At 44.6% G+C, this 24,747-nt stretch overlaps 2 pseudogenes; one reads left to right on the top strand and one right to left on the bottom strand.

Annotated features, from left to right (window-relative positions):
* Nucleotides 1-1,682: 1,682 nt before the first annotated feature.
* On the top strand, nucleotides 1,683-5,718 carry LOC138839881 (zinc finger and BTB domain-containing protein 1-like; annotated as a pseudogene).
* Nucleotides 5,719-21,393: 15,675 nt separating this feature from the next.
* Nucleotides 21,394-23,568, bottom strand: LOC138839880 (Y-box-binding protein 1 pseudogene; annotated as a pseudogene).
* Nucleotides 23,569-24,747: the final 1,179 nt, after the last annotated feature.

Below are 24,747 nucleotides of genomic sequence, written 5' to 3'. Positions count from 1 at the left end.
CAACTTGACAGATTCCACCATAGGATAGATTTAGAATCAATCACAGAGTCAGAACAACAGCCAAGCCTATGTGGTTGAACTGCAATAGAGAAGACATGTACAGTTTAATCAGGGATCACACATATACAATTCAAGAGGAATTTTCAGAAAAGTTATTGAGTCAAACAGAGATGAAGTTGAATACACACACACACATACACACACACACACACACACACATGCATGCACACAAGCATGCTTCAGCACACAATGGCCATTGGAAATCCACTGCCAGCCAGAATCAGCCAGAACACTCCTAGAATCAGCACATGGTCTCTATGTCTCCTGGAGTCAAAAGAGGATGTGTAGGCATTTATCATCCACAGGCAACACCATTTGACCAACCCAAGTCTTTAAACAGAACAACTGAAAGGCTTGGCACCAATGGCTCACATCTGTATTCCTAGTTATTCAAGAGACTGAGATTTGAGAATCATGATTTTAATTAAAGAGAGCTGGGGCAGGAGAGTGTGTGAGACTCTTTTTTCTCCAGTTAATCACCAAAACCCTGGAAGTGGAGCAGTGGCCCAAGTGCCAGAGCGCCAATCTTGAGCAAAAAGGCCAAAGGACAGCTATAGACCCTGAGATCTTGCCCTAGAAGTGGCACAAAAAATATGTTGGCAGCAGTAGCAGGTGGGCTCCTCCGAGTGGGAGGAGGCAGAGCCCGCCCTTCCCGCACTGCACGTGGCATGCAAAGGCTTCATGAAGAGCGCATGCGCACATAGGCCCCTGCTCTTGCTCTGCCTAGCAGGCAGTTGGGCTATGGACCTATGTAGCCCTGTGCCTGGTAGCTGGGAACTCCTGGCACTGGAGTGCTGGACCGGGGTGCGTGTGTACGTAAGTACGTACATACGTACTTATGCATCAGCCCGCCGGAGTTGGGGCTCGGGGTTGGCTCACGTGCCAAAATCCCTGTCATGACAGTAGGCGGGAACATGGAGAGAAGCCTGAGAGACAAGGGCGTCCCATGCACAATCGCGTGACCCGGGGACTTCCCACAGAGTACGCCAAAGCATGGGCATCACTTCAGTCCGGGGGGGGGGCAAGGATGGCCCCGTGTGTCCGCCAGACCAGGATGAGGCACAAGGCCAGTGAGGAGCAGCAATGGTGGAGGATGGGGGGCAGGGAAAGCCGGACGACGAGGTGGGGTGCGGGTGTGGCGCGCAAGGCGGGGAAATGACTCAGGGACAGAGCCGGTTGGCCCATGAAAGTCAGAGTGCGGGAAGCGTGGGGAATGGGCGTCCCGGGGCGAACGAGGGTGCTTGCACCCCCAGAAAGCTCCAGGGAGTACCGCGGGGGAGAGCCCGGCGGCAGAGCCCTGAGGGGGCGGCAATCTGACATCTGAGTGGGGAAGCGGCCTAGCGCCTCTAGGATGTGGGCTGGAGCACAGTCCTTCCTGCCATGCCGCCTGGGGAGGGGCGGTCAGGCCCCCGCCGCGCCAGTCCCCGCGGTACCGGCTGTGCCACCCGCCCCAACAAGCCAGGAACTGAGGGCCGCTCCCCGCCAGCGGCGGAGTGGGTGGGGGGGGTGCGCGGGCGAGCCAGAGGGAGGGGAAGGCTGGCAGACCTCAGGCCAAGTGCTGGGCAGACTCTTGGAGTTGCCACTTAAGCAGGGCCTGCTCAACCGGGTGCGGCAGGCTTGGCTGTGCAACAGTGGGAGTCCTCCATTACAGCCTACTCCCTGGCGAAGCCCCATCTCACAGGATTGCTTGCCCTCCCACTGCCTCTGCCCGCTTTTCCCATGGCCCTTTCACCTTAAACTCCCTAAAATCTCCACACACCTGGTTCTTGCTGTGGCCAGGTGTCTAATAGAAGATAGCCAAGCCTAGGCACTGCAGCTAGTTCATCAGCAGCAAGCTAAACAACCAAGATCTTGTATGGCAACTAACGACATTGTCTTTCAAGCACACAAAGCAGTTTGAGCTGCTTGTAGCTCCTTTTTTAGAATATTTGTCATGAGCCATCAGCATAGTACTGCACAACTGAATCCTAGCAATAGGAAAATTACTGCTGAGCATTTTGGCCTCATTGTGCAATTTATGTACCTAGGAAAGATCATGACAGCCCAGTTTAGTTTTGAGTAATTCAAAATGGCAATGAGTGTTCCGGACTGCTTAGAACACACACGCGATGCAGCCTCTTCTAGTTCAAAATGTTCATCTTCTGCTTCGAGCAAGCAGAACAACAAAATGATGTTTAAGATAAGAATGTATGTAGACATTATGCCTAGAAATGCCAATGAAATCAACCTGTGGCGTGCAGAACCAAGCTCAACAGTAAATGCATGTCATATCAGGGAGCTGGAGGAAGAATATTTACAATTAGGTAATTTTCCTCAACCACTATTAGATGGACGATTTTAAAAAAAGTTTCATGTCCAAGCTGTCTACTCCAAAAGAAAGCATGGTGTGCTTTGGTTGCAGTTGTACCTGTAATAGCTGTGACTTTGACTTCAGGTTTGAAAACTAACAAATGAACATGTGCCTATTTGTACTAACAGACATTCATGCCAAAACTCAAGATCTACCACTGAATAGTAGACAATGGAGAGGGGAAACACAGGAATACCACACACTTGTCTGCACAGGCAGACAAGTACAGAGAAAACACAAGCTAGGCTCCTGATGACTCACCTTCAAGCACTGGCACCAAAAAAGTAGCACAGTGGAGTCTGACGTAGTCAGTGAAGAAAAAAGCAGAGTGGCTGAGTGGAAAGGAATCATTTTCAAGATGGAACCCAAAGAGATTCCTACAGATGAGTTAAAAAAATAGTTTACATTATTAGAGTTAATGATAAAGACTGTAATGAATCCCCTGGCAGCGATGTTAGAAGATGAACCCCAGGAGCCATTTTATAGAAACTATGTTGAAGAAGATGTCAGCGTCCCACCCCCCAAAAAAAATTGGTAGGAAAGCCCTAAAACCTTGGATGTCCATACATGTTGATGAAAGTGGTGGTTTAGAAAATATGAGGCCTCCTACCAACAACAGTCCAGAACAGGAAGATGCTGAAAATGCATCCTGTGAGCTGTGTGGACTCACACACAATAACCAAGGAGGCTTTAGCCAAACACAAGCCCATTGAAAAGATCTGTGCAGGTGGTAAACATGGACAAAGACTGGTGCAGGGCAGACAGCTTCAGGAACACACTCAAGGATATGGACAGCCTCAAGATTGGACAATGAATGGACTAGGAAATACTGAGGAGAAAATGGACATGAAAGAAAATCCTGATGAGCAGTCTAAAATAAGACATGTGTGTTTGTTGAAATATTGGATGCTTTTTAGGGACAATCATTGCCACATAAGCAATATCCAAAGAAAGCATCTGTTTAAACATTCTGCTTGTCCATTCCGATGTCCTAATTGTGGCCAGCATTATGAAACTGGTTAAACATATGTCCAGCTGCGTAGACCAACATATGGTTATAGAGTGCCATCATAGAAGAAAATGAAAGAGATTACATCAGAGGCAAAAGCATTTAATCTGTGTGGACAAGAATTTTATCAGATTTGACATTTAAGAGAACACTACACTGTTCAGACTAAGGAAAAACAGTTTGTCAGACAGATGGAAAGCAGCATTTGTGTGTGTGTGTGTGTCTGTGTGTCTGCGTGTCTGTGTGTTTTGTCGGTCAAGGGGCCTGAACTCGGCCTGGGCCCTGTCCCTCAGCTCTTCAGCTCAAGGCTAGCGCTCTACCACTTGAGCCACAGTGGCCCTTCTGGCTTTTTCTGCTTGTGTGGTGCTAAGGAATCAAACCCAGGACCCAGGACCTTCCCAGCCCATGGAAAGCAGTTTTTAAGAGAACGTCAATTGCATCTACCTGATGAATAGCACAAAGGCATGGCCAGGTATGTCTATTCCATTTGGGATCAAGGAAACTTCAGAATATATGACCATGTACAGCATATGGTTTCTCATTTATCTGCTCGTGAGACTATATGTCAGGTCTGTTTTCAGGTATTCCCAATTAATGTACAGTTGGGGCAGAATGTGTATGTTCATCTGTATACATATGGAATATATGGGGCAAAATATGATTTGAGAAAAGACAGGAGATCACATTATAATAAGAAACATTTGAAAAGAGCCTGAGTGGTTTTCTACTGCACTAGTTGATAGCAGATGAAACACTAAAGCCAACAGATTATGAGCTATTTAGGAACTGATTTTATAAGATGAATTTTTGTAAAATATTATAAGGCCCTTTTACCTTTAATGTGTGTGTTTAGGACCTTAAGTATCTATATTTTAGGTGTTAGATATTTTAATATTTTTGTTGCACCTTAATACCATTATGTCTAGTTTTCTTAACTGAGATTTAAATTTCTTTTAAATGTATATTGGTACTGTTATCCCTTCAATGATTATTAAACTTAGGGATCTTTTTTTAATCAGGAAAATGTTAGCTTCACTTTTTCTTACATTTTTAAAAAGGTTTATCCTATGAAATTTTGAGCCCAACATCGCTCACCATTCTTGTTTTAAATTTTAGATTTTCAGGGGGTTGGTTTTGGATAGTGAGTTAGCTACATGGTCTCTTATTAATGAAATTCATATCCTTAAATTGACACATTTCTTAGGTAAGTTGGGTGTACTAAATCTAACCTTTAAGATTGACACAGGCTGAAACTTGGTCTAAGATGATTGATGGACCTGGGGAAATTTCTATAAATGAAGGTTTCCTATAACTGATAAAATATTGCTCATTTTTAATCATGTTTAAAACTTATATATGAATCCCAATGAATTTCCCTCACTTGAGAAATTAATGGGGATAATCTGTTTAGCTTTGTGGTACTAAATTTAACTATGATAGTTAATTTTCAGGAAAAAGACATCTTGTATTCAGTTAAAGCATTTTAATTTAAAATATTTTCACTCCTTACGTAAGTCAGTTTGTCAATTATTTTGTTTATGAATAGATTTTAATAACTCTAGGAGTATGACATCTAAGGAAAAATGATTATTTACCTTTAAAATTACATACTTTTGGAACTTTGAAAATTGAGAAAGCTGCCATGTATATTGATAAAGCTAATAAAATAATGAAATCAATTATTAATCTAATTGTTCTGTAAGAGTAGAGTGCACAAAAACTATGCTATGTTTTCAACTAGATGATTTTATGAAACCCTGTTGTGGCAAATGAAGTTTAGTAATATGCCTAGTTCTTATTTTGTTTATAAAAGCTACAAAATTTGAGAACTATAAGATAATCATAGCATATAAATGGAGACAGTTTATTTTCTGATAAAGTAGAAGTATTGCTATTTTTTGACATAGGATCTACCATGATTATACGTGACTTAAAACACTGGAAACGCTGAACCACCATTAACAAACACATCTACTGAAAAAAAAAAAAAAAAGAATATGTGAGTTAGGCAAACAGAAGTTGAAAAGCTAGCTGGACCTCCCAGGTAGAATTAAGGATCTCCACGTCAGTCAAAGGGCTGAGCGCACTCAGGGTCTATGTGCAAAAAAGAGACAATAACCGGGGGCGGGGGTGGGGGGTTCAGATATGGTGATGAACCCATAACATCATGGCTGGTGTTGGTGGGAGTACATGTAACTGGAAGGATTTTTCTCTCCCTTCCTTCCAGTCTCCCCAGGCCAGCCAGGGAAATCATACCTCACCCCATCCTCTTTTCCCCAGCAGGCACAGGATCTTCTAGAGTCCTCACTCCAACCCTGGGCAGATACATGACCAGGGCCACCACTACCTTCCAGAAGGCCTGAATATCCTCGGAACCAGCTGCTCATAGGTATGCATGCCCAGGGAGTGGCAGGAAGGTACAGGGCAGTGGGTTCAGGAAGTCAGGGTATGGGTAAGAAGTGGGAAGGGTGGAAGTCTGTGAGCCTGGACTTGGGGAAGTGACAGAGGTTAGAGGTGAAGGCTCTGCACTTAGGGGGGAATTTGGGGATCGAGTTTGGAATGTGCGTGTGAGGTCTAGAATTGAGGATGCAGGTCTTGGAGCCAGGATATGGATTCAGATCACGGAGGGAAAGAAGCCTGGGATCAGGGAACTGGGGCTAGAGACAAAGAGTAGGCAGCTGGGGTAGGTCCCCTGTCAAGGTGGCTTTAAGGCTTTGTGGACACCCCCTTATTTCTGGATGTCATCATCTGTGCTTGGGGCAACTCTCTGGAAAGCAGATCACATACTCTGAGGTGTCGTGTTTCACACAATTCAAAAGTGGAGTAAGAACCCAGAAAGTCCAAGTACACCCCTCACTGGCCTGGCTGTGTGGACACTCAGTACTCCCAGTCACACACAAGTGCACCTGGGACTGGAAGGAGCTTTTTGTGTTAGGAAATTGCCTCAATCTGAAGAAAGAATAAAACTGCTGTCTCTATGACAAACAGATGCTGATAGCTTGGTGCAAATCACCTAGGCTAAGCTCCTGGGTGACAAGGGGGCAGTGCTGTTAATTTCCTTATGATCTCACTCCAAAATGCTTCTGAGGCCCTTAAGACAGACATGCTGGCTGGTTGGTTGTGGCTATCTCCTGTAATCTAGGCCCTCAGGTGACTGAGATCTAAAAGCAGGAAAGTCTGTGAGACTCTTATCTCCAATTCACCTGCAAAAAGGAAGTAACCTTGTGGCTCAAGTGGCAGAGTACTAACTAGCCTTGGGCAAAAATGCTCAGTGACAGTCCCAGGTTATGATGTCAAGCACAAATAGAAAGAATGAAGGGTACCCTGCCTGGGCAACAATGACTCATATGTGTAAAACAGGAAAATCAGGACTCATATGCAGTGGATCAGGGGAAAGCCAGGCTGAGGAGAACAGTTCATGAGACTCTGTGTATAAAATAACCAGCTCCTGACTCAAGTTTCCAGCGTATTCTGAGGCATTTTTTTCTGAATGTGGGTAGTGATGATCTCTGCCCTCAGTCCAGTGTCTGCAGGTTCCCCTCATTAACAGAGTCTTGTGAAATATTTTTAAGCCTATTCTCCTTTCCCCTCATGTCATGTCTCTTCTTACTAATTTTTCACCACTAAGCCTCCCTCCACCCTGCTCCTTGACTACACACCCCTACTTACCCTTGCTGGAGGCAGAGTTGAGCTCAAAGGCAGATGCTGGTGGCTGATGCCTGTAATTAGCTGCTTGGGAAACTGAGATGTGAGATTTTAGGTTCCAAACCAGCCCAGAGAAATCCAAGAGTGGCCTATCTCAAATTCACGAGCAAGGAAGTGGCGCTGTAGCTCAAGTGGTAGAGCGCTCGCCTTGAGTTGAAGAGCTTAGGGACAACGCCCAAGCCCAGAGTTCAAGCCCCACGACCGACAAAAAGAAAAAAAAAAACTATATAGAGCACTCAAATTCACGAGCAAAAAACTGGCTGGCTCAAGTGGTAGAATGCCAACCTTGAGTGAATAGGCCAAGTAAGAACCTGGGTTCAAAATCAAGTTCCAGTACTGGCACCAAAGAAATTCTTCGTTTTTCATCATCTAACATTGCAGTGTATATAGAGGTGTGCAGATATGTTGCTCTTCTTCTGTTGACTAAGGTACGATCCTTTTACATAGGAAGTTGTCTAAATCTGAGAACCACAATCATTATTTTAAAATATTTTCCCTTTTGAATTGTTCAAGTTAACTATAAAATGTGTGCCTGTTTTTAGTTCTACTCTACAATTTTACCTTTATTCTATCTCTAGCCATTCCCCATATGCTCTTTTATTTTTGTCAGTCGTGGGCTTGAACTCTGGGCCTGGGTGTTGTCCCTGTACGCTTCATCTCAAAGTGAGTGCTCTACCACTTGAGCCACCAGCTTTCTGATGGTTAGTTGGAGTAAGAGTCTCTCAGACTTTCCTGCCTGGACTGGCCTTTTTTAAAAAAAATTATTTTATTGTAAAAATGCTGTACAGAGGGTTTACAGTTACATGAGTAAGGCAATGAGTACATTTCTTGCTGAGCATTTTTACCCCTTCCCTTATTGTTCTCCCACTGGATTTGAACTGGTGCCCTGTGTCCACTATAAAGTTTTTGTATCACTAGGGCTTGATGTCAAGGACATTCACTCTCAAGGCTGGCACTGTGCCTCTTGAGCCACATGTTCACCTCTGCCTTTTTATTGGTTCATTGACAAATCTGGAGAAATTTTCTATGTCATGATCCTTAGAATTCAGCTTCTTGAGAACTAGAACCAGGTTCATTCTTGAGGACTACTTTTTTGGTTGGTCATGGGGCTTGAATTCAGGGCCCAGGTAGTGTCTCTACACATTGTTGCTCAAGGTTAGCACTTTAACACTTGAGCTGCAGCTCTACTTCTGGCTTTTTAGTGGTTAATCAGAGATAAGAATCATACAGCCTTTCCTGCCCAGCCTGGCACTGAACCACAGTCCTCAGATCTCAGACTCCTGAGTAGCTATAGGGTTATTGGAGTGAGTCACCAGTACCCAGCATCCTTGAAGACTTGTATGACTTGTTGTTTTTTTTTTTAAGAACCCTCTTCATCACAGTATTTCATTATAAATAGCATTGTTGTTTTTACTGATACTGGGGCTTGAACCGGGTCATGTCCATTTGCTCAGGCCCTGAGTTCACCTACCACTTGAGGTAAACCTCCAATTCCCAGTGTTCAGTGGTCAATGGGGAGGAGAGTCTCATGGACTTTCCTGCCCTGGCTTGGAGTTGCCATCTTCAGATATGTACCTCCTGCATATCTAGGATTATAGGCATGAGCTATTTGCTCCCAGCTTGTCTGCTTCATTAAATGCTCTATCTATGTCCACCATCTACAGCTTTTACTGTTTAATCTCCAACATGCCACTCTGAAAGTTCCCACTTGTTGTATCAATTCACTGAAGGAGGAGAGAAGTGAGTGAATATAGCTCTTTTTAGGGCCTCAGTTTACCCATGCCTTCCATCAGACAGGTTCCTCCAAGATGTGTTTATTAGAGATCAGAAGACTGAGACTTGTGATTTCAAACGGCATTTTTATTCTTTGTCTTAAGCTCAGGGAACTCCTGAGCAACCACGTGGGCCAGGTACTGGAATAGGGATTGGGCTGGGTGAGGGCCACTGAAGTCTCCCCCGCCCTCTTGATTTCCCATGCCATTTTGGGTTGGAATTGGGACTATGGTCACCGTTCCATAGAAGGGGTTTAGGAAAATGGCCTTTTTCCCTCGACATACATGCTCATGCTCACGGGCATAGAGCGGGTTAAGACAGTCCATGTTATCATCCGGAGATATGGTTCTGGCTTCTATCTCACTTGGTAAACATGAAACCCAGACTTATTGTCCTGAGGTGGATTCTGAGCTTGCCAAAACACAGGGCCTGCAGGTGAGAGGGACAGAAGATGGGGCTGTCAGGGACTCTTCATCCAGGCTACTTCTGAGTAGGCTCCTGAAACCCTCACTAGCCCTCCCTCCAGAATATCCCATCCATTCCTGACTCTCCTCTGTGTTCCCACTTAGAGTTTTTAAAATGTCTTTATTTGTGCTAGAATTTAAGCTCAGAGTCACACTTTTGCTAGGAAAGTGCTTTACCATCTGAGCCATAACTACATCCTTTTTTGCTTTTAGTAATTTTTCAGGTAGGATCACACACATATAACCCAGGCCAGCTTCACACCAAGATTCTTCTACCTAAATCTCTCATACAGCTGGGGATAGTAGGTATAAATACCACACCAGGCCCTAACTCTCTTCCTTAAAGGTAGCACTTCCCTTAATCTTCATTTTTCAGAGTACTTCCACCTTGCTTCAGAACAGATCACCCTTATCAGGCTGAAAAATCCTCCCTGTATATAGTAGTCCTTTCTCCCTTTAAGGATGGGACTCAAGTGGTCATGCATGCCACTGAGTTCCACCCCCAGCCCCTCTACCTCCTCCAGTGTCCTACACCCTGCTTGTGCTCGGTCTTCTCTATCCCTCAAGATAATTGCCTTCCTTCTTCCAAAACTATCCAGTCTTATTCCTGGCTTCACCCTTCCACTAACATACACAACCCCATCCTAAAAATGCTCTAGAAATATCCAGGCATCTGAGAACAAGCAGTCCCTCTGAATGCTGCTTCTTTTCCTTTGCTTTAGCCCATGGTATGCTCACTTCCTTATTGGATTAGGAGAAAAGCGGCTCCACATAACAATATACCAGATGAAGGTAGAGGATTCTGGTGAAGAAGCAGGGGACACTCGTGGCTTAAGTGGAACCTGAAGGACAAAAGGGACAGGAGTCAAGCTAAGTTTGGGTACAGGACCAATCCAATGAGGTCAGGCTGGGGGCTGCAGTGATTGATACTGACCAATATTATATATGATTCCCTGGACGAATGGTACACACCGACAAAAATAGTAACCCCAGCCAGCATGATCAAGGTTACAAGAAGAAGGATTAGTTTGTAAGGAGAAGCATTCTCCAGATCTGTGGGGAGGGAAAGGCAGGTCATGGGTGAGGTCTTATATGCTGCCCCTCCTGAATGTTCCCAGGATACATACTGTGGGGGGGGTGTGTTTGTGTGTGTGTGTGTGTGTGTGTGTGTGTGTGTGTGTGTGTGTGTGTGTGTGTGTGTGTGTGTGTGTGTGCGTGTGTGTGTTTTCTTCCTTGGGCTTAAACTCAGTGCCATTGCTGTCCTCATTCTACTTCCAGAATTTTTTGTGTGATGGTTAATTGGAGGTAAGTGTCTTTTGGAATTTCCTGCCTGGACTGGTTTTGAATCATATTCCTCAAATCTCAGCCCCCTGAGTCGCTAGGATTATACGTCTGAGCCACCATCATTATCTCTCAATTACTCTATCTTGAACTTCACACTTTCTGAACTCCCTGGTTTCATCTCTAGAGGTTTGTCTTCACCTTGTTTTCCTGTCCCCTGTGCCTCCATTTTCTAAATAAACTCCCTGCTTCCACCTCTGACAAAATCACTTTCTTCATCTGCCTTTCCTGTAGTGTCCAAGAAAGTGCAGACCCATAGTTTTAGCCCCAGTAATGCTAAAAAATGGAGCATTTAAGAAGAAACACTGACATAAATAAGCTTCTTAAAGAACTCATAAATTTCTGAAGAATGCCAGATGCTGGTGGCTCATGCCAATAATCCCAGCTATTCAGGAAGCTGAGAACTGAGGATCCAGGTTTGAATACAGCCAAGGGAGGAAAGACTGTTATTCTCATCTCCAATAAACTATCAAAAATCCAGAAGGGGGGCTATGGCTCAAGTGGTAGAGCACTAGCCTTGAGAAGAAAAACTCAGGGACAGTGTCCAGGCCCTGATTTCAAGTCCCAAGAGCAGCATTCAAAAAAAAAGAACTCTTATAAAAAGTCCCCAAGAGTGAAGGTCAAACTAGGTACTCAAGAGGCTGAGTTCAGAGGATCATGGTTCTAAAACCTGAGCAGAAAATTCTCTGAGAATCTTACCTACTGTGAACCTGTCCAAAAGCAGAAGTGGAAATGGGGCTCAGGTGGTAACAGCTCCAGACTTAAGAGTGACAGGCCTTGATTTTAAGCACTAGTACTTTCACAAACAAAAATAATATAGTACAGCTAGGCTTGGTGGTGACCACATATAATCCCAGCTACTCAATACAAAGGCAGGAGGATTGTTAGTTCAAAGTCAGCTGGGCAAAGTTAATGTAAAATTGTCTCAAAAGAAAAAATGTCTAGGAGCACAATTGACATGGTAGAGCACTTAGCCATCAAGTTCAAGGTTCTGGGTTCAATCTCCAGTACTGAAACACAAAGAAAAGCATTGGGACAAAATGAAGTAAAGTTAATTAATACATGAGAAGTAAAATGCACATACAGATTGTATAATTGACTCATAAGAACAATGAAGTGATTCAAAGGAGAAAACCTGAGGTTTTAGACAACAGCTTCAGTTTAGACAATAACTTCATATTTACAAGGATCATAGTATGCTCAGCAGGAGAAGCAAAACACCCCTGCACACCTCTAGCCACAAAAAATTGAGATTATGGCAAGTGAACATTTTCTTTAATGATAGTATTGGGGCTTGAACCCAAGGAATCGGGTTCTCACTTGGCCTATTTGTTCAAGGCTGGTATACTACCACTTGAGCTAGCCAGCTTTTTGCTAGTGAGTTGGAGATAAGAGTCTCTTGGTTTCTCTGTGTTCCTTTCAAACTTTGATTCTCACGTCTCAGCTTCTGAGTAAAACTATTAGCTCATGCTAATGTTTCATGCCATTAGCATGTGGTTTTGAGCTCAACTCTGACTCCAACAATGCTAAGTAGAGATTTGTAGTCCAGGAGAAATTTGGAGAGAGGGTTAGTGGTAGAAAGTTCATAAGAAGAGACAGGGAAATAAGAGAATAAACTTAAACTGACTTCACAAGAGTTTGCCAATGTGAGAAACAGGAAGAGACACTGGATTAAATTAAGCAGAGCTCACCATTGCCCATATGCAGAAAGAAGGCCCTCAGAATACCCAGGAAATTTGAGTCACAGTGTTTCTTTAACTGTTCTTCCCAGGCAGGCTCTGAATCTTGATCCTCTGGATCTTAGTCTCCTGAATAGCCTACGTTACACTCATGAGCCACAGGTGTGAGGCATGATGTTTCGTTATTTGTATTGTGCTAGTATTGGGGTATGAACTCAGGGCATAATCATTATCAATGAGCTTTTTTGATCAAGGCTACTGCTCTGCCACTTGAGACACAGCTACAATTCTGGTTTTGGGGCGAGCGATTATAAATAAAAATCTCATGGACTTTCCTGCTTGGGCTGAATTCAAACCATGATCCTTAGATCTCAGTCTCTTGAGGAGCTAGGATTACAAATATGATCCATGACCACCCAGACAGGATGTCTTTCTTAAGGGCCACTGAGCCATCTTGCAGTGAGACCCCAAGAACATTAACAGCCCTGTCTCCCTGTCACCAAGGAGTTTACCTAGGTGACTTGCACCAATCTGTTAACATCTGCTTGTCACAAACAGCAGTTTTATTTTTTCTTCAGGTCAAGGCAATTTCCTGGCACAAAAGGCTCCTTCCAGTCCCAGGTGAACTTGTGTGTGACTGGCAGTATTGAGTGTGTTGTAAGGTAAGAAAATGGAGAAGACACATTTGAGAGCTAACATTTTGGAGTCTCTTTATTAAAAGGCTGGCAACTGTGTGGTGGACTCCTGTCTCAAAGACCAGCTGTTGGGAAATACACTTAACACTGTTAGAAAACTGAGCCATGAAGGCCAGAGAGGAAGGAAAGAACAAAAAATACCAACAAACCAATTCAGTTCCAATGGAGAGCTGAATTGGGACACCATGGTGACCAGAGAAGAGCCAGGAAACAGGACATAAACACAGAGACACGGGTCCAGGCCTAAATAGGGTCAGGTCAGGGGGCAGGGTCACAGGAAACTCCCATTCCCAGGCACTGGACTAACAGGTTTAGTAACCTATCAGCCAGGTGCTTGCCACTGCTTTCAAGGATTCAGGCACACCCATCACTTGGGAAGCAGGGGCTTCACCTTCCCCCATCATGAAAACAAGATGCCAGACCCTACCATCCATCATGTGGCCAAGATGTCCCTGGTCAGACCCAAACTCCCTATTTCAGGTGTCCACACAGGTAGGCCAGTGAGATGTGTACTTGGACTTTCTGGTTTCTTACCCCACTTTTTAATGGTATGAAACACTATACCTCAGAGAACGGGATCCAGTTTCTAGAGAGCTGCCCCAAGGGCAGATGATGACATCTAGAAGTAATGGAAAGTCCACGAAGTCCAGCTCCCTACTCTTTGCCTCTAGCCCCAGTTCCCCTATCCCAGGCTTCTTTCCCTCCGCGATCTGAACCCACATCCTGGCTCCAAGATCTGCATCCTCACTTCCATACTTCACATGCACATTCCAGACTCTACCCCCAAATCCCCCCCTAACTGCTGAACCCCCACCTGTAGCCTTTATCACTTCCCCAGGTCCAGGATCCCAGAACCACCTTCCCACTTATTATCCCAACCCTGACTTCCTAAATCCACAATTCCATTCCTTCCTGCCACTCCCTAGGCATGCAGACCTATGAGCAGCTGGTTCAGAGGACATTTGGGCCTTCTGGGAGGTAGTGGTGGCCTTGGTCATGTATCTGCACAATGTTGGGGTGAAGACACTGGGAGGAGGGAGTCACCAGGGGAAAGAGGGTGGAGTGAGATGGGATTTCTGTGACTGGGCTGGGGAGACTGGAAGGAAGGGAGAAAGAAATCCTTCCACTTACATGTACTCCCAACAACTCCAGCCATGCTATTACTTATTCATTATCATAGCTGAACTCCCCCTGGTTATCATCAGCCCTTTCCTGCACATGGCCCCAATAGTGAATACACCCAGTCCCTAAGTTGACCTCAAGATTCTTGCCTCTACCTGTGAGTTTCACCTTTCTTTTTCAACTACATGTGTCCACCTGATTCACTGGTGTTATTTTTTATACGTTAATTCTGGTGCATGAACTCAGGATCTGTTGCTATCCCCTGGCTTCTTTGCTCAAGGTTAGCGCTCTACCACTTGATCCACAGATCCACTTTCGAGTTCTGGGTGCTTAATTGGGAAAAGAGTCTTATAAACCTTCCTGCCAGGATTCTCTTTGAACCATGATTCTCAGCTCTCATCTTCCGGAATATTCTAGCTGGCAGTGTGTTCCAAATAACCAGAGGTAACTGGTGTGTGTGTGTGTGTGTGTGTGTGTGTGTGTGTGTGTGTGTGTGTGTGTCTGTCTGTCTGTCTGTCTGTCTGTCTGTCTGTCTGTCTGACTGTGTTGCGTGTCTGTGTGTCTGTGTCTGTGTGTGAATGTACTGATCTAGTAACTGTGAGCTCTGGGTTTGACTCTGACTGTTGTACTGGCTGATTCTCTCTGGCTGGCCATATGGTGTATAACAGCTGAGTCCTGTATACTGTCATTCCAACCAGATGTCTATGACTCTTGGTCACTCAAACTTTCCTCATCCAGCTAATTCTGCAAGTTTAATTTTGGGTTCATCAGGCTTTTGCACTCTGTCTAGCTCTAAATGCTTGCTTGATGGCTCCAGTAGTGTGTGTGTGTGTGTGTGTGTGTGTGTGTGTGTGTGTGTGTGTGTGTGTGTGTGTGTGTGTGTGTGTGTGTGTGTGTGTGTGTGTGTGTGTGTGTGTGTGTGTGTGTGTGTGTGTGAATTCAACTCCATTCATCTATTTTATTTGGTAACTATTCTGGCAAATCCTCTCAAGTTTTATATATGTGATCCCTTATTTTAATGGTACATGTCTTCTGTTTTGCAGCTATAATCCAGAAGGCTTGGCTGTTGTTCTGACTGTGATTGATTCTAGATGGAACAGATTGATGGAATCTGTTTAGTTGTTTGTTCATTGAGACTCCAAGTGTCCAAGTGCTTTTCCAAATGTGCACAACTCACTACCCCTCAGCGGTTTGACCTACTTATATTTTTTTACTGTACTGGGCCTCTTGCATGCTAGGCAAGAACTCTACCACTAAGCCACATGCCCAGGTCCTCCTTTTTTAAAATGTGGATCCACTATGTAGCCAGTGCTGCCCTGGGAATCACACTCCTTCTGACCCTCACAACTTTGTCTCCCAAGGGCTGGGGTTAGACAGTTCTGGAACTACAGGTGTGAACTTCACCCCAAACTCTTCTGATTGCTTTGACACATAGCTCTATGTTTTCAGGTCTGACCAAAACTGGTCCCTAGACATTGCATGGAGTGCCTGCATTTGTGTTTCTGTCATTCTGACTCTGGTGTAGTTACTTTATGATTAACTAAAAGTTTAATTTTTATTGTTCATGTGTATCATGTTAAATGATTGATTTGATACTGAAAATACCTAGAGACTAAGAATGTCTATTCTTTTGCCAGTACTAAGGCTTAAACTCTAGTACAGGGTACTGATTGCAGGAATGAGCCACTGGAGCCAGGCCATCATGACTTTAAAGGTCTAGGGATCCCAGCTCAAAGTAAGCCCAGGCAGGAAAGTCCTGAGATTCTTATCTCCAATTAACCATCAAGAAGCCATAAGTTGGGGCTGGGAAGGTGGCTCAGTGGTAGAGCGCTTGCCTTGCATGCATGAGGCCCTGGGTTCGATTCCTCAGCACCATATAAGCAAAAAGAAAAAAGCCAGAAGTGGCACTGTGGCTCAAGTGGTAGAATGCTAGCCTTGAGCTGAAGAGCTGAGAGACAGCGCCCAGGCCCAGAGTTCAGGCCCCACGACCGGACACCCCCCCCCAAAAAAAGAAGCCATAAGCTGAGATGTGGCTCAAGTGGTATATCATTAGCTAAGGAACATCACCCAGGCCCTCAGTTCAAGCCCCAATTCCAGTAAGCACGCGCGCGTGTGGGCACGTACATGTGTGTGTGTATGCACACACACACACACACACACACACACACACACACAGAGCTAAGCTGTATTATGAGTCCTAAGAAGACAGTGATGAAAACAAAAGACACTTTAGTCTTCCTATCCCAGGAGATCTGTGAGGCCAGATGTTCACACCTGACTCACAGTAGGGATGCAGGAATGCAAGAACTCCCACAAAACAGACTCTCTGGTCTTGGCTCCACTGCATTACTCATGGTGGAGTCACATGGTGGACCGCTGGGGCTGACATGTGTCTGATAGGTAGGGTGACTGAGAGGAGGGGAGAAGGATGTCCTCTGATCCTGCCATACTCTAACCCGATAGACTATTTTTGTTTCTGCACAGATGTCACAGTGCCTATTATGGCATTAGCCCATCTACATGGAACTCGGCCAGTGAGTGGGCAGGGGGGGGGCCTATGTGATGGGCGAGGAGGGGCACTCATTGTGTGTGATGGTTCCCAAAGCAGCCTTGGAACAGTCTAGCCTGAGGCTAGACTGAGACAAGGGAGGAGTTTCAGATAATTAGGAGCCTTTAAGAGAAGAGCAGTCATGTTGTCTGAGTGAGTTTGCCTACTATTTTAATCTTCAGTAGCTGTGAAAATGGCAGAGATAAGAGTCAGCTGGTGAGGGGATTGGAATGGATAGGGCTGGGGAACAGAGAAGATCACATGGTAGGTAAAGAATATCTTTACAGAGGGGAAGAATGGATAAAGCAGTACAGGGGTGATGGGACACAGAGGAGCAGCATGGTGTTGTGGGCAGAATGAGTAAAGGAGGGCAGAGAAGGGAATCTTGGCTAGTCACAACACCACAGTGTGTATCAGCTGAATACCAGTCTAGGAGAACGGGAATCTGGAGGTTAGAGCTGGGTTAGAGGGCCTGGGTCAAATCTAGAGCACTCAGCATGACAGTTCCATGACATGTACATCTTAGTCCCACCTATATATAGGCCATGCTCATTGTGTCCAAGTGACCATGTTCTTCATATAGAGACTCATGGTCACTTATGAATACCTCATTTTCTCCAATTAGTACAGCTAGGGCCTGGGCTTGGGGCTGGAAGAAGAGCCTCTGAGCTGCTGCCCTCCCAGACTTTGGACTCCTCAGTTTCCAAGGGGAGGGTGTATGAGAGTCTCCTGTGTAGATTTCTGACACACTAAGGGTGCGTTTGGGGGTGTCAGTGCATATCCATCATTTGTGTAGATTTCTGACACTGAGTATATCTTTTAGGGCAGTCAGTCCTTGTGCTTCTGTCACATCCTGAATGCTATATCTCTTTTCCTGTGTGCCAGGCTATATGCAGGATTTGATAATCCACACATACATTGAACAGGACCTGCTCATCATTTGCAGGCACCTCACTGTGCTGCTTGTCATGGCCCTAACTCTCCTTTGGTGCTGATCCCAGTTTGGGGGCAAGGAGACCCAGGAAGCAAGGTGGAGGAGGTAGATGTTTGGATGTTTGAAGGGACTGGATGAAAGGAGGAAGCAGGAATGGACACACAGGAGAATACAGTTCTCTGATGGATAGAGAAGGCAAAAATTGGTGGTCCAACAGAAGAGGGAGGCATGGATGGCAGTTCAGAGAGTCTCAGCAAGGAACACAGTTAGTTAGTTGGAGGAAAGAGACACAGATTGATGGCCAGACAGAAGGAAGATGCACAAGTGGATAGTTAGAGGATAGAAGCTCAGTTAGAATGAAGAAACAAGAGGAAATGGATGTGGTAGCACATTTCTGAAACCACAACACTTAGGAGGCTGACACAGAAGGTTAAGTTTGAGGCCAGGCTTGTCTCTACAGCAAGAGCCTATCTCAAAAACTGAAGGACTAATGATATCAGCTAGGGGAGGGAAAATCATGACAGAAATATTTTGTATATGTGAAAATAGAATAATGTAATACTTTAAAATTGGTTCAGGGGCTGGGAAGGTGGCTCAGCAGTAGAGTGCTTGCCTTGCATGCCTTGGTTTGATTCCTCAGCACCACATAAACAGAAAAGGCCAGAAGTGGCACTGTAGCTCAAGTGGTAGAGCGCTAACCTTGAGCTGAAGAGCTCAGGGACAGCACCCTGGCCTAGAGTTCAAGCCCCATGACCAACCAAAAAAAATTGGTTCAAAAAAGGAGAATGAGGAAAAGAAAGATACACGATGATATCCTTTTGACAATTAAAAAATGACAGAAAAAATGTCCATAGAAGATATACAGTAATATTATATAAGTGCTTTGCAATTTCACATTTTAGCAGAATAATTTTCTTCAGTGAAATCAAATTCTCCTTAATATACATTTAGTGTTTTGTTTAAAATATCTCAATACAAACAAGTAAAAATTTCAATCTACTTAAGAGCTGCATTTTTCCCGGAGCCAGTGGCTCACGCCTGTAATCTTAGCTACTCAGGAGGCTGAGATCTGAGGATCAGGATTCAAAGCCAGCCCAGGCACGAAAGTCCATGAGACTCTTATCTCCAATTAATCACCAGAAAACCAGAAGTGGCGCTGTGGCTCAATTGGTAGAGCGGTCCCCTTGAGCTGAAGAGCTCAGGGACAGTGCCCAGGCCTAGAGTTCAAACCCCACCACTGAATTGCATTATTGTATTGCATCATTTTTAATAAATATATTTGGTTTCCTACTGGAAAAGTGGCTCATAGCTCATAGCTGTAATCATAACTATGAGGCTGAGATCTGAGAATCACAAATCAAAGCCAGCCAGGCTGGAAAGTCCACAAGACTTATTTCCAGTGACCTCCCCCCGCCCCCCCCCCCCAAAAATAAAGCTGAATGTGGAGCTCTGGCTCATATCATAGAAATCCAGAGGTGAGTGGAAAAAAAAACTTAGAGACAGCATTCAGACTCTGAGTTCAAACCCCACTACCAGTGCGCGAGTGCACGCGCGCGCGCACGCGCGCGCACACACACACACACACACACACAGAAGTGTCTGTGTGTGTATGTGTATAAACAAACAAAATCCCAAGGATTAGAAATATGTAGCTCAATATAGAACACTTATAATGCATGTGCTCAGGTTGAGATTTACTCTTCAGCAGCAAATAAAACAAAGGAGTGGAGGGAAAGAAAAAGGTGAAGGCTAATGTACAGATTTGTAAGAAGGATGAGACTCAGATGAGAAGTAGGCAATAATTTTGACAGGAGGAAGTTAGAGCTAGTTAAATGGAGACTAGGGATTTAAAAAAAGTCCTGGTCCAGTGGGGAGGCAGAGTTGGACAGAGAGAAAAGAAAAGAATTCAAACAGTGGCAATAAACAGATAGAAGGAAAAGATCTTGTCAGAGGGTGGAGGCTGGAAACTCATTTATACAATGGAGGCACAGAGGGACAGCAATCAAGGTGAAGCCAAAATTTGAGGAGAAAGTAAAGATTTCAGATAAAGTTAAAGGTATGGTAATAGGGAACAGTGATAGTGGTTTATACTTACAATCTTAGCTACTCAGGGGGTTAAGATCTGAGAATCATGGTTCAAAGCCAGTCCAGGCAGGAATGTCCAAGAGACTTACCTCCAATTGAACACACACACACACACACACACACACACACACACACACGCACGCACGCACGCACGCACGCACGCACGCACGCACGCACACACACACACACCAGAAGTGTAATAAGAACAACACAGGCCCTGAGTTCAAGCCCCAGTACCATCACATAAACACAAAACGAACTGATCCTGCCCAGGAGGGGTAGTACATGAGTCCTTACCCTTGACCTGCCTTTCTCTCACCACATATCCACAGAACACTGCTCATTACAAACTGTGTTCTACTCACTGTATCCTTGATTCTGCTCCCTGTGGTTATTGTTCTTGTGAATGGTATACTGTTCAATCAGAGTATATTTGGGGCTATTTGTCAGTATCTTCCACCTTACTCCCCAATCTGACCTCATTGGACCAGCCTTGTACCCACATTTAGGTTGCATCCTGTCCCTTCTTGTCCTCCAGGCTCCACCTAAGCCACAGGCTTCATCTGTCTCTACCATTGTCTGGTACCTGATTTGGTGGAGCCCCCTTTTACCTAGCCTAATAATCAGGTGAGCATCCCATGGGCTAGGGCCAGGGTAAACAGAAAACATTCAGAGAGACTGCTGGTTCTCAGATGCCATCTCATGATGGGGTTGTGGTGGTTAGAAGAAAGGTGAATCCAGGAATAAAGATGCATGGTCTTGGAAGAAGGAAAGAAATTGCCTTAACAAGAGACAAAGCAGACCAATTATCAGCAGAGTCTAGGAAGACAGGGTACATTGAAAGGGGCAGGGGGGACCAGGGATGGATCACAGTGGCAGCATGCTTTCCTAGCATGAATGACCACTTGGGTCCCATCCAAGACACTGCAAAAGGGGATAGAGATACAAAAAGGGAAGATATAAATACATAGATGCAGGTATACAAATACATAGAAAGAGGGAAAATTGTTGAGAGGAGAGGAGCAGTTCAAAAAGTGTACATTGCCAAAAGTACTTCTTTTTCTTTAATTTTATTTAAGACCTTTATTAATGTAATGGGTGCTTGCAGTTTGTTGACTTTTTTTTTTTCAAAAAAAAATCAAGTTGTAAACTTTTATTACAAATTTAAAAGAAAGTTCTTAAAAATAGCAACTTGACCAGATATGAAACAATTTAAAAACTTTTAAAGGTGTATTGAGAGAAAAAAAAAAAGGCTTTAAAAAAACAAACATGCCGGGCTGGGAAGGTGGCTCAGTGGCAGAGTGCTTGCCTTGAGTGCATGAGGCCCTGGGTTCGATTCCTCAGCACCACATAAGCAGAAAAAGCTGGAAGTGGCTCACAGTTCAGGCCTCACATCCAGCCAAAAAAAAAAAACAAACATGTATGCCATTACCAAAAAAAGAGATGTCTTTAGATAATAAAACCCCGTGCTGCATAGATAATTCAGATAGTTCTAGTTATCTGGTCAACGGGCAAAAAGCAAGCACTTGAGATCTTCAGCTCCATTCTTTTGTTCATTTCTTATTGCTGGAATTTCATATTCATTTCTTCTTGTTGGATAACTAAACTGGATGATGGTAAGCCAGCATTTACTCAGCCTTGCCCTGCTCAGCCTCAGGAGTGGGTGAATTCTCAGCTGGTGGATCAGCTGCTTTTGTCTCTTTGCCATCTTGTAGTTTAGAGTTCTCTGGGTGTCCACATTGGTAATTAAAGTTGCGGGGGAGCCGGGCGCTGATGACTCACCCCTGTAAGCCTCGCTACTCAGGAGGCTGAGATCTGAGGATCATGGTTCAAAGCAAGCCTGGGCAGGAGAGACTGTGAGACTCTTGTCTCCAATGAACAACCAGAAAACCGGAAGTGGCGCTGTAGCTGCAGCGGTAGGGCATTCACCTTGAGCTGAAGAGCTGAGGGACAGCGCCTAAGCCCAGAGTTCAAGCCCCATGACCAACCAAAAAAAAAAAAAAAAGGAATGCTGTGTGTTACTTTGGGCTGGGAAGATGGCTCAGTGGTAGAGTGCTTGCCTTGCATGCATGAGGTCCTGCATTCGATTACTCTGCACCACATAAGCAGAAAAAGCCGGAAGTGGCGCTGTGGCTCAAGTGGTAGAGCGATAGCCTTGAGCTGAAGAGCTGAGGGACAGCACCCAGGCCCAGAGTTCAGGCCCCACAATTGGACCCCCCCCCCAAAAAAAATAAATAAATAAAAATAAAGTTGCGGGGGTACCAACGTTAAGGAGGTTGCTGACCTTGGGTCTCATCTCCTTGCTTTTCCTTATCCTCTTCATTACCATCCTCTCTAGGCTGTCTTTGGCAAGAAGGGTCTCTACAAAATCGTGGTCTATAATCCTGATACACGTTTTATCTCACTGGTCTACCTTGTTCTCCTGCACCCTGGTTGTGGACACCTTTCATCACTTCTTCCTGCACAGGTGGGTTGCAATACAGTGGTCAATGTCCATAGGGTCTCCTCATGTAGTAAGGTGGGAACCTTCATCTGTGATAGGGCCGGCATTGTTGGGCCTGGCCTTCAAGAGTACTCTCCAATCCCTCACTCTTTTCTGGTAATTCTGCTGGCAGTTGTATAGAGGACTCCTATGAAATGGATAGCGTCTATCTTGGTTATGTTTTGCTACATATTTACTGCCTTGAACTGGAACACCACCAGGACCTATACCATTTGCTGCCCCCACATCCTTTTCTCTTTCAACATCAAACTCTAGTCTCTCCATCTCCTATACTATGAGTGGACTTCCTGGGGTTATTCTTCTTTATAGCAGTCTGATGTACAAATACATATTCCTTGTTGTCATTTCTGTTGATGAAACCATATCCAGTCCTTACATTGAATCATTTTAATGTTCCCCAAACCTTCATTGCAATAACATTCTTGTTCCCTGCCACAGGCCCACAGGTGCTGCTGATGTGAGGCCGACCACTCTGTGGTGCTTGATGTCTGCAGCCCTGAAAGGAGGGGGGAGGGGGGAGGAATGGCAAACTGCTCCTAATGGTGACTGGGGCCCTCTGTGGCAGCTCCTTCCAGGGTATGATGACTGGCTCTCTGCCATTCATTCTCCACTCCTGCTACCAAATGAACTCCAAAACTTACTTGGAGACAGGAGACAATGAAGAGCTTGAGAAGATGCTTTTGGCTTTAAGAAAATACAGGGTGAAACATTTAAGTAGTTCACAGTTATAATCTCAACTATTTGGAAGGTGGAGTTAAGAGAATTGTGGTTCCAGTGTGGACCAGGTACCCTGTTTCCCCTATCAAAAGTAACTGAGATTGTATTTCAATGAACAAGTTAGTATGGTGATTCATGCCTGTAATCCTGTCTATATGGGAGGTTTAGCTAGAAAAAATATTCATCTGATGCTAGTATAGACAAAATGTTTTAGACCTTACCTGAAAAACCACGAAAAGGAAAAAGGGATTAACACATGGCTCAGTTGGTAAAGAACCTGCTGGAAAGGCCCTGAGCCCAAACCCCAGTATTGATCAATAAACTTTTAAAAAGAAGGAGAGGGAGTATGGAGGAGAGTTAGGAGTGGATAGGACAATCTTGGGGAGTGGGGAGAAGAAGTGTTGATTTCAAGAGCCTATTAAGGGGGATCCTGGGTACTAAGTCCCTGACAGTCCTGTCTTTTCTTCCTCATTGTAGGCCCTGTGATTTGGCACCCTGGACATCCTTCTCAGGACCATCAGTCTGGACTTCCTGTTTACCAAATGAGCTAAGGGCCAAAGCCACATACCTGAACAATGGACATGGACTGCCTTAACCCACTCTGTGCCTGTGAGTATGGGCCTATACGTTGAGGGAAACAAGCCATTTGCCAGAACCCCTTCTATAGAGTTGTAACCTTACTCCCAATCCCAACTCAAAACAGCCATGGGAAATGGAGAGGGAAGGAAAGTCTTCAAGGGTCCTCACCCAGTCCAGTCCCTACTCTGCTATCTGGCCCAAGTGGCCACTTAGGATTTCCCTCAGACAAAAAGAAAGAACAAAAAGGATTTTTGAAAACGCTGTTCCCAGTCATCTAATCTTTGTTAAGCATGTCTTGGAGGAACCTGTCTTAGGATCATCAGGAGTAAACAGAGGCCCACAGTACAGCTGCATTCACTCACTTCTCTCCTCCTTAGTGAATTGGTATAACAATCAGGAGACTTCAGAGTAGCAGGTTGGAGACTGAGCAGTGAATGTTCCAGATGGTGGACATAAGAACATTAATTGAAGCAGACAAGCTAGAAGCTAGGAATGAATGCACACCTATAATCCTAGCTACACAGGAGACTCACACCTGAGGATGGCAACTCCAAGCCCAAGCAGGAAAGTCTGTGACACTCTCATATTCAATTAGCCACCAAAATAATTAAGTAGTGAAGTTGTTGCTCCAGTGGTAGAGTGGCAAAGTTGAGAAAAACAAAAAAAGCTAAGGGACAATACCCATTCCCTGAGTTCAAGCACAGTAACAGGACAAAGGGGAAAAAAACCTAAAAAATAAAATAAAATCAAACAATCAAACTCAAAAAATTCAGGAGATAATGGTTCCCTCACAGGCTAAATTTAGACTGGTAGCTATTTTTGTATGAACCTTGCTTATAACATTACTCCTGTATGTTTGAAAGTAACCAAAAGAATAGCATTTTTGTGATACATGAAAATATAGGAAAAAGTCCAGTACTGGTGGCTCATGCCTATAATCCTAGCTACTCAGGAGGCTGAGATCTGAGGATCATGATTCAAAGCCAACCCTCAGAAAAGTCTGCGAGACTCTTTGGGGGTTTTTTTGTTGTTGTTGTTTGTTGTTTTTGTTTTTGTTTTTTTTTGCCGGTCCTGAGGCTTGAACTTTGGACCTGGGTGCTGTCCCTGAGCTTCTTTTGCTCAAAGAAAGCGCTCTACCACTTGAACCACAGCGCCACTTCTGGCTTTTTCTGAGTAGTTTATT

Source organism: Dipodomys merriami, unplaced genomic scaffold (assembly GCF_024711535.1).
Source record: "Dipodomys merriami isolate MVZ:Mamm:240054 unplaced genomic scaffold, mDipMer1.0.p SCAF_3, whole genome shotgun sequence".
NCBI lineage: Eukaryota > Metazoa > Chordata > Mammalia > Rodentia > Heteromyidae > Dipodomys > Dipodomys merriami.
This window is presented reverse-complemented; position numbering and strand designations above follow the sequence as displayed.